Here is a 12,732-nt window from a genome sequence, read left to right on the forward strand (position 1 = left end):
GGACTGAGTTGCATTGACAGAGCGGTGTGAAGTACTGGGACTGTAACAGTGAGCTGGGAGAGGGGATGTAGCAGGAGCAGGGGAAATTGTGTCATTGTATCTACACTGAGCTGTTTACTGTGAGTTCTTTCAGCTAGGGCAAAGCAAAGGGGGAGAAAGAGAAGCACACACCAGAAAAAAGAATTTAAAAAAAAATTAGGAAGAGAAAAATTACAGGCATTTACTCTTTCAATCCCCCTTTCTTCATTTCATCCAAAGAATGCTGTTTAAGCACAGACTTCCTTTTTCTTACTGGAAAAATGAAGGAAACTTGGGTCTGTGGTTCACCTCAGACAAGTGACAGTGTAACAATGGCTCCTTCTATCTCACCAGACCTTCTCCCTCTGTGTATGCAGAGTCAGATCTGTTGATTTTGGTAACAAAAATAAGATTTTACTGCTTTTTACTTCTGTCAGGCCAGCAGAGCCACGGAGCAGCCTATTCTTGTTGTGCATCATAAACAGAATTGTTAACTACATTTCAATCAGCTCCACCTGTGCAAATCCTTCAGTGACATTGGGGTCGCACATATGTTTACGGAGAATAATTTGGTCTGCAGAACACTTTTATTGCAGAGTTACAAGATGGAAAAAAACCCAGCTTCACTCTCATAGTCCAGGCTGAGTCTACAGCACGGGCAGCTGAAGAAAACAAAACAACAACATATCTTTATATGTACAATGAACACATTTGACCTGGAAATCATTGAGGCACTATATGCATGTTACCCCACATAGTCCTTTTTAGAGTAATTTTTCAGAGTAGGTCTGTAATTTAAAAAACACAGGAGCATATTTTCCTATCAATGGCCCATCTAGTCCAGTATCCTGTCCCCAATAACACTCAGTACCAGGTGATTCAAAGGAAGCTGTTTAACAATTATACACAAACATGACCCTGTGGATATTTCTACTTTATCCACAGACATTTAATGATTGGTGTGCAGCCTGGAACATGAGACTTTCTAGCCTTCATACATTTCTATTCTAGCTAATATAGTGGATAGCCTTGTTATTCATGTGACTCTTGTTCTTTTTTTAATCTTACTACAGTAATCTCTTTTTCTTAATATCTTGTGGCAATGAGTTTCACAGGTTTATTATGCATTGTATGAAAAGTACATTCTAAAGAGATAAATTGTTTGAGGTTAATCTTTTTTAACACAAAAGGAATGAAAAGAAATGCCCATGAAAGGAAGATAGGTAAGAAGTGGAAAAAGAGAAATAATAGTCCATTTTCAATTATTTTTGCTTTAACTGATGGAGCAACAGGTTCATAGCTCCACTTAGGTGAAAACCCAGGTTTCCAGGTAATCCTCTTATCCTGTCCAGGGAGTAATTTCTGGTCAACATAAGAACAAGCATTCCAAGAATAGCCCATAGTCCAGTGGTTAGGGCACTCACCTAGGATATGAGAGAGGCACTTTCAAGTCACACCCCTGTCTGATTTAGACAGAAACTTGAACATGTGTCTTCCACATCCCAGCTGAGTGCTGTTAGTTATTCTTGGGTCTTTTAACCACCATGAAAAATTTCAAAAGTTTTGTTTTGATCCACAATGAAACAAAAGGTCAAAAGTAAAAAAAAATTTTCTTAAAAAGAATTCTTGGATTCTGTCCTGAATGTGTTGTCCAGAAATTACACCCTGGACCCGAGGAAACCTTCCTGATTAATTTTTTTGTGGAAACATACATGTCTATGAAAAGTTGAGCATCTAAAAATCAAGGTAACATAACTAGTCACTTTTGAAAATCTTGACCAGAACATTTTATAAGATCAAAGAGGAAAAATAGGAGGGAGCTATTTTTGAGCAGGAAATGTGAGCAGAAGCCCGAAAGGTTTTCCAGTTTCTAGGCTTGGTCATCATGGCAGATAGTCCAGTAAACCTCAGATCTCTTGTCTGTCTTTCAGCTCCTTTGATGACCTGTCTGATGCTACAATGATTAATCTGGTCCAATGTAAAAGGAGCAAGATTTTTGTAGGTAGTGTAGAAACAATCTTTTTTTTTTTTAACTTTTCTTTGGGGATTGAGGCATTTGTGTGGTTTTTCCATTGTGATCTCAACTAATGCCATTTTCCCAAACAAAGGCTTTTTATCCACTGTATTTCAAGCCAAAATTATGCTTGATAAAATAGTTTTTGTCTCAATTTCCCACTTGGTTTTCTTCAATACTTTTATATATGTTCCAGTTGAAGTGACGCAAAAAAAGACCTTTGCTCTACTTTACTACATTGTTTTCACCAACTTCTGTTGAACTGTGGTTTTATAATCACAGGGGGTGGTTTGCAAGTCTGGATTGAGTTGAGTTAGAACTAAATGTGCAGGGGGAGGGGGACTGGTAAAGCAGTTGGAGGTTTGGGGAAGAGGCGGTGTGATTTGCAGGTGAAGCTTGAGGTGTCATGTCAGATCTCAGTGGGTGTTGGATGTGGGCAGAACTGGAATAGCAGGGGAGTGGGGAAGTCAAGACAGAAGAGCATCAACAGAGCTCTGTGTGGAAGTTTGCACAGTGATGGCTTGCTGTATGCCTGCCTCACACCTGTGCTTAGTTCATCACTTTCATATACCACTACACTCACAAATATTCAGTTGAAAAGAAAATAAAAAGAAAATAAGGGAAATAACTGGAATAGCAGTGGGAGTGGGGAAGTCAAGACAGAGGAGCATCAACAGAGCTCTGTGTGGAAGTTTGCACAGTGATGGCTTGCTGTATGCCTGCCTCACACCTGTGCTTAGTTCATCACTTTCATATACCACTACACTCACAAATATTCAGTTGAAAAGAAAATAAGGGAAAAGGAGGAAGCAAAAAACTTGCTAGAGTTCAGCCCTAACATTACGAGCCTCTATGTCCATGTAAGCAAAGTACCGCAAGTGTATTAATGGAGCTCAGAAGATGTCGTTGCTCTTGTCCAGGCTTAATATAAGTAAAGCTAGAAGGCCAGAACTATTAGAAAACATTAGGGTCTTCTCCACTCTGACAAACTGGTCCTGTGGCTAACACAAAATATTATTTCACAGAGATGTGTATCTTACATTTTAACAGAGGCTGTCTCAAAAACTGTCCACTTCAGTCAGTGATTAATGTCTCATTCCCTGATTTCTTTCCTCTTTACCCCCCCCCAACTATCCATCAATGCAATGTTCCCCCCCCATACTCATTAAACCTCCTGCTCCCATGAACATGTGAGTCCCTCCACCCTGGGCCCAACACTTCTGACCCACAGTGTTGCCTCTTTGCAGCACCTTATGGAGATTCCCCAGTCTAGCTGCTGTTCCTCACAGTGGCAGTAGTGGCAGACAAGAGTCTGGTGGTTTGTTCTGTCAGAGGTAGTGTGGCACACGGATCATCCTCTGGTTGTGGGGTGGTGGTCATGTCTGGGACACCTGAGGACTGGTTGGAGAATGGAAGCTGGTGACAGATGATGTGGAAAAAGCTGAAGTACTCAATACTTTTTTTGCCTTGGTCTTCACAGACAAGGTCAGCTCCCAGACTGTTGCACTGGGCAACACAGCATGGGGACGAGGTGACCAGCCCACAGTGATGAAAGAACAGGTTAAGGACTATTTAGAAAAGCTGGACATGCACAAGTCCATGGGGCAGGATGCAATGCATCTGAGGGTGCTGAGGGAGTTGGCTGATGTGACTGCAGAGCCATTGGCCATTATCTTTGAAAACTCATGGCGATTGCGGGAGGTCCCAGATGACTGGAAAAAGGCAAATATAGTGTCCATCTTTAAAATAGGGAAGAAGGAGAATCTGGGAAACTACAGACTGGTCAGCATCACCTCAGTCCCCGGAAAAATCATGGAGAAGGTCCTCAAGGAATCTATTTTGAAGCACTTGGAGGAGAGGAAGGTGATCAGGAACAGTCAGCATGGATTCACCAAGGGCAAATCACGCCTGACCAACCTGATTGCCTTCTATGATTAGATAACTGGCTCTGTGGATATGGGAAAAGCAGTGGACATGATATACCTTGACTTTAGCAAAGCCTTTGATATGGTCTCCCACAGTATTCTTGCCAGCACGTTAAAGAAGTATGGATTGGATCAATGGACTATAAGGTGGATAGAAGGTTGGCTAGATTGTCAGGCTCAATGGATAGTGATCAGTGGCTCTATGTCTAGCTGGCAGCCGGTATCAAGTGGAGTGCCCCAGGGGTCGGTCCTGGGGCCGGTTTTGTTCAACACCTTTATCAATGGTCTGGATGATGGGATTAATTGCACCCTCAGCAAGTTTGCGGATGACACTGAGCTGGGGGGAGAGGTAGATACCCTGGAGGGGTAGAGATAGGGTCCAGTGTGACCTAGACAAATTGAAAGATTGGGCCAAAAGAAATCTGATGAGGTTCAATAATACAAGTGCAGAGTCCTGCACTTAGGACGGAAGAATCCCATGCACTGCTACAGACTGGGGATCGACTGGCTAAGCAGCAGTTCTGCAGAAAAGGACCTGAGGATTACAGTGGATGGGATGCTGGATATGAGTCAACAGTGTGCCCTTGTTGCCAAGAAGGCTAATGGCATATTGGCCTGCATTAGTAGGAACATTGCCAGCAGATGGAGGGAAGTGATTATTCCCCTCTATTCGGCACTGGTGAAGCCACATCTGGAGTATTTCATCCCATTTTGGGCCCCCCACTACAGAAAGGATGTGGACAAATTGGAAAGAGTCCAGTGGAGGGCAACGAAAATTATTTGGGGACTGGGGCACAAGACTTATGAGGAGAGGCTGAGGGAAATGGGCTTATTTAGTCTGCAGAAGAGTGAGCGGGGATTTGATAGCAGCCTTCAACTACTGAAGGGGGGCTCCAAAGAGGATGGAGCTCGGCTGTTCTCAGTGGTGGCAGATGACAGAACAAGGAACAATGGTTTCAAGTTGCAGTGGGGGAGGTCTAGGTTGGGTATTAGGAAAAAATATTTCACTAGGAGGGTGGTGAAGCACTGGAATGGGTTACCTAGGGAGGTGGTGGAAACTCCATCCTTAGAGTTTTTTAAGGCCCAGCTTGACAAAGCCCTGGCTAGGATGATTTAGTTAGGGTTGGTCCTGCTTTGGACAGGGGGGTTGACTAGATGACCTCCTGGGGTCTCTTCCAACCCTAATCTATGATTCTATGATTTTGGTTTCTGAATGGGTAGAATTCCCCTGACTCCTTGCAGTCTAGCTGGGGTCTCCCCTACCTGGGGTCTCCCCTAACTGGTGTGAGGATAAGTGGGACTCAAAGTTCCTCCCAGTACTGCCTCTTCAAATGCTGGACTGGAGCTGGGAAGACGGATACTGGCTGAGGGAACAGCAGCTGCAGGACTCCTACTCAATACCTCCACAGCTTGCCCTTCTCTCTCCTCCTCCTCCTTCTGAAATGAATATGGGTGTGTATGTGTGTTGCCTGCATAAGTACCATCCAAGTGCATCCCCTCAAACACTCTTAACAGCTCTCTTCGGTGGGCAGGAGAAGAGTTTTTCTGCAAAAGCAGCTGCACTACTAACAGGCACAACCATTGGGCAACAGCTGCCTGAATGACCAACAGTTAGCTGGACCCAAGGCTGAGATCTGGTTAAAAATGTTAAAAAGCAGAGCCAGCCTTGGACAGGTCTAAACATATATTATTGTTCTCACTTACCCTCTAATATAATCAATTCCTGTCCTGCAGGATCAAATCCCTATATGCAGAGATGGCCTCAGGACTGTGGGGAATACTAGTAAGATGATTCTCTGGGTTACACTTCAAACATGACTTACTCATTTTATATGAAAGTGAGTGTGTTTGTGTGGATCTTCAGATACACCTCGTCTCTTGCTGCAGAATGAGAGCCAAGCTGATTGTTGCTTTCAGCTCCAGTGATCTATTTAGATCTGTGTGTTTTCAAAGCTATTCTTTGCAAAGAAGAGGCCTAGAGACTTATTGCCTCCAAATGAAAGTGGATATTCTCCTTCCTAAGTCCCAGAATTGAACAGGGAGGCTTGCACAAGCCCTCGCAGGACCTCTCTGTCTCATCATTGATTTATCATCTCGTAGTAAAACACATCTGCTGTGCTTTATCTCGTCAGTGGTGACCTCTGATCACAGGGTCTGTGTTTGTGGCAGGCAGGCTGAACTATACTTGTGAACTTGTGATTACAGAGACATTGGCCATTATCTTTGAAAACTCATGGCGATCCGGGGAAGTCCCGGATGACTGGAAAAAGGTTAATGTAGTGCCCATCTTTAAAAAAGGGAAGAACAAGGATCCTGGAAACTATAGGCCAGTCAGCCTCACCTCAGTGGTTTGAGCATTGGCCTACTAAACCCAGAGTTGAGAGTTCAATCCTTGAGGGGGCCATTTAGGGATCTGGGGCAAAAATTGGGGTTTAGTCCTGCTTTGAGCAGGGGGTTGGACTAGATGACCTCCTGAGGTCCCTTCCAACCCTATGATTCTATGATCTATGATCTCTATGATCTATGACCTCAGTCCCTGGAAAAATCATGGAGAAGGTCCTCCAGGAATCAATTCTGAAGCACTTAGAGGAGAGGAAAGTGATCAGGAACAGTCAGCATGGATTCACCAAGGGCAAGTCATGCCTGACTAATCTAATTGCCTTCTATGATGAGACAACTGGCTCTGTGGATGAGGGGAAAGCAGTGGATGTGTTGGTCCTTGACTTTAGCAAAGCTTTTGACACGGTCTCCCACAGTATTCTTGCCAGCAAGTTAAAGAAGTATGGGCTGGATGAATGGACGATAAGGTGGATAGAAAGTTGGCTAGATTGTCGGGCTCAACGGGTAGTGATCAATGGCTCCAATCAGTGTCTAGCTGGCAGCCGGTATCAAGTGGAGTGCCCCAAGGATTGGTCCTTGGGCAGGTTTTGTTCAATATCTTCATTAATGATCTGGAGGATGGTGTGGATGGCACCCTCAGCAAGTTTTCAGTTGACACTAAACTGGGAGGAGAGATAGATATGCTGGCGGGTAGGGATAGGATACAGAGGGCCCTAGACAAATTAGAGGATTGGGCGAAAAGAAATCTGATGAGGTTCAACAAGGACAAGTGCAGAGTTCTGCACTTAGGACGGAAGAATCCCATGCACCGCTACAGACTAGGGACCAGTTCTGCAGAAAAGGACTTAGGGGTTACAGTGGACGAGAAGCTGGATATGAGTCAACAGTGTGCCCTTGTTGACAAGAACGCCAATGGCATTTTGGGATGTATAAGTAGGGGCACTGCCAGCAGACCGAGGGACGTGATCGTTCCCCTCTATTCGACATTGATGAGGCCTCATCTGGAGTACTGTGTCTAGTTTTGGGCCCCACACTACAAGAAAGATGTGGAAAAATTGGAAAGTGTCCAGCAGAGGGCAACAAAAATGATTAGGGGACTGGAACACACGACTTATGAGGAGAGGCTGAGGGAACTGGGATTGTTTAGTCTGCGGAAGAGAAGAATGAGGGGGGTTTGGATAGCTGCTTTCAACTACCTGAAAGGGAGTTCCAAAGAGGATGGATCTAGACTGTTCTCAGTGGTAGCTGATGACAGAACAAGGAGTAATGGTCTCAAGTTACAGTGGAGGAGATTTAGGTTGGATATTAGGAAAAACTTTTTCACTAGTAGGGTGGTGAAACACTGGAATGTGTTACCTAGGGAGGTGGTGGAATCTCCTTCCTTAAAAGTTTTTAAGGTCAGGCTTGACAAAGCCCTGGTTGGGATGATTTAGTTGGGGATTGGTCCTGCTTTGAGCAGGGGATTGGACTAGATGACCTCCTGAGGTCCCTTCCAACCCTGATATTCTATGATTCTATAAAAAAAATAACTAACAGGAATTTGTTGTACTGACAATGGAATATCTCATGGTCCAGTCACAATTAATTCTCCTCTCAAGGGCAGTGTGTGCTGGGGGTTGGGGGAAACATAATTGTGCCATGTCATTGTTCATGATCTGATCTGGTGGAATAAAAATGGTCATACAAACCAGAGTTGAAAAGGGTCCATTAGGATTTGATGCCCAAAGCTATGGGGATGGGTGCATGAGAGGGAGAAAGGTCATTTATTTTCCTTCCCATCTATCAGTTCCCTTTTAACAACAGAACAACCGCCACTTCCCTTTGTATATTATATTCCACACTCTCAGGGGTCGGGGGCAGAGCATGCTGGGGCAAGGGGGGCTCTGGCTTGCTTGGCCCCTGTCCCTGGCAGCCGAGCCCAGGCAGGGAGTGGGCCGCTGCTGCCTCCCAGGAAGGCTCTCTCAGGAGAAGCAGCTCTGTCCTGCTCCCGGCCTGGCTACCAGGGAGAGCAGACAACTATGCTCGGGGGGAGGCACAGGGAGAGAAGGACAGTGCATTCCCCACTGCCCCCCACAGGTAACATGGGTCAGGAGAGCACGGCAGCCCCAGGCAGGGTGGGAGGAGTCACTGGGCAGAGGAGGCACATGGGGTGTCATGTTTCCTCCCTTTTAGATTGTGCCCATTGAGTGTTGGGAGGCACAAGTCATCTATGCTTCTTTTATCTCAATATTTCTATTTCCACTGTATCCAGTATGTCTCAATATGTCTCACACCACCATAAACAATTTCTCTTCCTCCTAGGTGCCGACATTCTTCAAAAGCCTGTAGGGAATGATAGTGCCTCACTAGATACAGCCATTGGCAGGACGGGAAGGGGATGTATTAGGTGATCCAATAGGTCTCTTCCATTTGTAATCGCTATGGTTCTGAGATAATACCCTTTGGAGATGTTCACATGGAAGAGTGACTGACTGTATCTTAGCAGGTCTCTCTGTGGATTGGCTGCTTTTTCCACCAGGCAGGGTCAGAGCTGAGACCCTGGACTTGAGAAAACATCAGGGCATGGCCAACATGAACAGAGCAACCAGGCTGAGCTCCTTTTCCTGGGTCACAAAATAATTTACTCTTACAAACCATTCTTTGAGCAATTAACTATAAATTGACCCTTTCGTAGATTTGGAGGCCTTTCAACCTGTTTTGTTATCATAGGAAAAATATACATTAAAGTGAAAGAAAAAATTCCATGGAAAAATCAACAGACTTCATTGTGAGGGATGCATTGAATTGGATGCTTTATTTTGAGGTGTTATAAAACTGCCCAGTAGCTGTGTTTGCAACCTCCACCCTCTCCTGCCCTACACCTCTCACTGTTGGAGTTCTTCTCAGTTTCCCCCCCTCATCCTCTTGGGGTTTTCCTCCCCACCATTCTGCTATATGCCATTCCCTTGGAGACTTATTACCCAGTCTATGATGAGTCCCCACCTAATCCTTCTCCTGCCTTGGGTAACTTCCCTCCCAGTTCAGAGCCAGTCCTTTCCCTTTCTTACCATTACCTTCCTTCCTGCTGCTTCTGTCTGTAGAATACCATACATTTCCCATATCACTGCTGACTCCCTTTCTGATCCATTGGCACCACCTTGTGCCATTCCCAACCCTCCTTCTGCTACTGCTCCATCCCTGTACTCTCTTCCTTCCCCTTTTGACAATATCTACCTGTGACCCTCCCCAATTACTATTCTCTTTTTTGGGTGTCAGTGGATGCAAATCCATTGATTGCACAAGGTCTGAATGTAGCTCCTACAGCCATCACTTCTTCTATACAAAGAATACTCACAGATCACATTAGCTTTTCCTCAGGCAGCATTCTGCATAAATTCCACCCCTTCCAAGTGCACTGTGGGAAGAAGGGATGCGGTTAAGGCTGATGTATGAGTCTGGCTGGAATAAATTTCCTGGTGATAATTAATTCTTGTTACCGAATTTCATTTACCTCTTCCCTCTCCTCCCCCAATGAAGAGCTGCTGCACCAATTGAGCTTATTAAAATGTGAAGTGACAAACTCAGCTGCGAGAAGAGAACCTTGGTGGAGGGGAAGGAATGACCTTTCATTTCCTCCCTTTAAAAAACAAAAACAAAACAAAACTCTAGACATTTTTCTACTGAAGTGGGAAAAGAGAAAAAAAGAACAAAAGAAAAGGAATCCAGTCTTCTTGGGGAACAATTAATAAGAATATGCAAACCCGCTGGGAGAAACCACCCCCCACCAAGGCAGCTTTATGGGAATATAAATTTAGTTTGCTGCTTCTAAATTTTCCTATCGAGCTCTGATTATTCTCAAGTGTCTCTCTCCTCCCCGTCTCTTTCATGCGGGACAAGAAGATTGCCTCTTATTGCTTTATGCACAGTTAGGCTTAGGGTTAAAACCCCTGCATTCGATAAATTAGCATTACTCACTGGCCTCGTATCCTTCCTGATATGCTGGTTCTAGGCTCCCCATACAACTGTGCTTCTGAAGCTCAGTCCTATTCCTGTCCTGGGCTGCACATGCATCTAAGTCACCGGAGCTCAATGCTGACCTCCAGCACATGACACTATTCTAGGGCTGGGTAGCCCCTCAGTTTTGATGTGTAAAATGCTAATGTTAAAAACAAGCCCCATTCTGGCTTCAGTGCACAACACAAGCAGAAAGCTGTCTTAACAGGCTACCTGAGGATTCCCCTTATGTAAAGAAATCCAAAGGGACATATGGTGGCGTAGTGACTCATATGCCACTCCATGCCCAGCCCCAAGCCTAGCAGGCATAGTTGGAGAAAAGGAGATGAGTCTGGAAAATTGTTAGGTTAGATCCTGAATCAGGGAGGCACACAGATGGCCAAGAGCCACTTTTGGACCCCTTTCTATGATTCTATGCCAAGCATAGCTCTCCCAGACTACAAAACCTGTCACAAGAGTTTTACAACATCAAACCTCCAGTTCCCACCCTGGTTTTCACCTGTTGGGTCAGATCTTCAGGTGGTGAAGAGCCACATGAGTCCATTGAGCTACATTGCTTTACATCAGCTAAGGAACTGATCCAATATCTTTAACCCAAATTTGTCAAAACAACATATCATCCAAATTTACTTAATACCCTCCCTAAAGTTTCTCTGTCTCCTGGAATTAAAAAAACCCTGCATCTGGTTTCCAGCAGAAATTTATATTTACAGCATTTATTTTTTTGTCTCTTTGGCATCAACCCACTCCTATGCCATCATTACATTTCCTCTTTTATTCTTCTGTGCATGGATGTGCTGCCATTGTCTGGCTGCAATATGCTAACACTGGCGGGCTGTGCAGTTCTGGCTGGGACAGTGGGCTGTCAGCCGAGAGTTAGCTGAGAAACACAGAATCCTTTCCAATATTCTCCCAACTAGGGAGAGGTCGCTGGGAACAAAGCAAAAATACAGCAAGAAATTCCTTTGTAGAGTTCTGAGGCTTTTATTTTTGTGTGCCAAGATTTGGAGCTGGTGAAAGGAGCCAGCCTGACAATCCTGGAGACTTTTGTCCTTGGTGTGTGTGGGTGTAAATTTAAAGATAAAGGCCCAATAGCGCATATGAACCCCTCACCTTGCAGTGAAAGTTCAGCTCTCAATTCCTGTGAACCACAAATGTTTCAGGATAAGCCTTTTGTGTAACTCGGGAAATACATAATAAACTGGCTAGCATGTACGATTGCCACTGCCCTCCGCGGAACGGAATCAGAATTGCTCAGCTGTGTATCATAGGCCCAGGCCCTCTGTTGCTAACAACTGAAATGTAATCTCCTTTGAGTAAAAAGGTAATAGGTCTGTCTGTGGTCTGAGAGTGGAAGCATCTGAATGCTGTCCCTTTTCTCACCATGTAGCTCTCAGCAGCTCTGGTGGGTGGTCAAATTAATAAATGATCTGTCAAATGTAGCCCTTGCTGCCTGTGAAGCAGTACACCCAGACTTTGATTTCATTGCTTCATGAACACTTGATGTGGAAAAAATATCAGCTGATGGTTTGAACTGTTGACGGTGACCAATAATGATTTGTGGTGTCTAGTTGTAAGTCTCTGGTGGCTTCCTTTTTCAAGGTGCTGTATGTTTGTGGCTCCCTCTGACCTTGGAAACTGAGGTTACTTAGTGGCTCTGAATGTCAACCCAGTGGTATCTTACTTCTCCCAGACTGGGTGAGTGAAACTTTTTAAACAGAATAACAAACCAGTGACAAATTATTGTTAGCTTTCTGGCAACCCCGAAGGGCACCAATCAGGGCTCCATTGTGCTAGGTGCTGTACACAGAACAAAAACCAGTTCCTGCCCCAAGAGCTCACAATCAGAGTATTATATGTTGCTAATTTATGCGTGAACCCTTTTTAACTGGCATATTGTGCTCTTCCAAAGAGCAGCCACCCCCAAAATGCATGCCCCCCAAATCTTATGAATTCAAATGTTCATAAATAGGGGAATTTAAGGGACATGTACATGGCTGAATAAAACAGCTATTCAAGAATCAAATGCAAAAACTGTGCAGGACTTAGCCAGCTCCAGTGCGGGACTAAAAAGGGAAATAAAGAGCCGAACTCATACCGGTGCACTTTGAGTTCTGCGCTGGAATCTTCCTTCTGTGCTTCGAGCGGAAGGTCCCAGAGCCAAGGAGCAGAGGAGAAAGGCATGTGAGGGCGCTAGAGGCAACTGGACAATCATATATTCAAAAAAGACTAAAATAAAAAAATAAGAAACATTTCACCATGATTTGAAAAATACCCACTCCTGGCAAGAAAAGTCTCATTCTGTTGTAAAACTGAAGTTTAACCAACCTTGCAAACCTTTAGCAGATCCACAGCTTGATGGTATTTGAGCATCAGATGGGAATGGGATCATTAGCAGTGAATAGGCTCGTCATGTGGATGTGGCTATACGCACACTACATT

General features: G+C 44.6%; 1 long non-coding RNA gene across 1 annotated transcript; it reads right to left on the reverse strand.

The window, feature by feature from the left end:
* Positions 1 to 611: 611 nt before the first annotated feature.
* Positions 612 to 12,448, reverse strand: LOC311522578. Its single transcript, XR_014712171.1, has 3 exons — positions 12,389 to 12,448; positions 9,632 to 9,691; positions 612 to 680 (listed from the first exon to the last, which is right to left on the reverse strand). It is a non-coding gene; the product is annotated as an uncharacterized lncRNA (long non-coding RNA).
* Between the last annotated feature and the right edge of the window lie 284 nt (positions 12,449 to 12,732).

Source organism: Lepidochelys olivacea, assembly GCF_965140295.1.
Source record: "Lepidochelys olivacea isolate rLepOli2 genome assembly, chromosome: 6".
NCBI classification, from domain to species: Eukaryota; Metazoa; Chordata; order Testudines; family Cheloniidae; genus Lepidochelys; species Lepidochelys olivacea.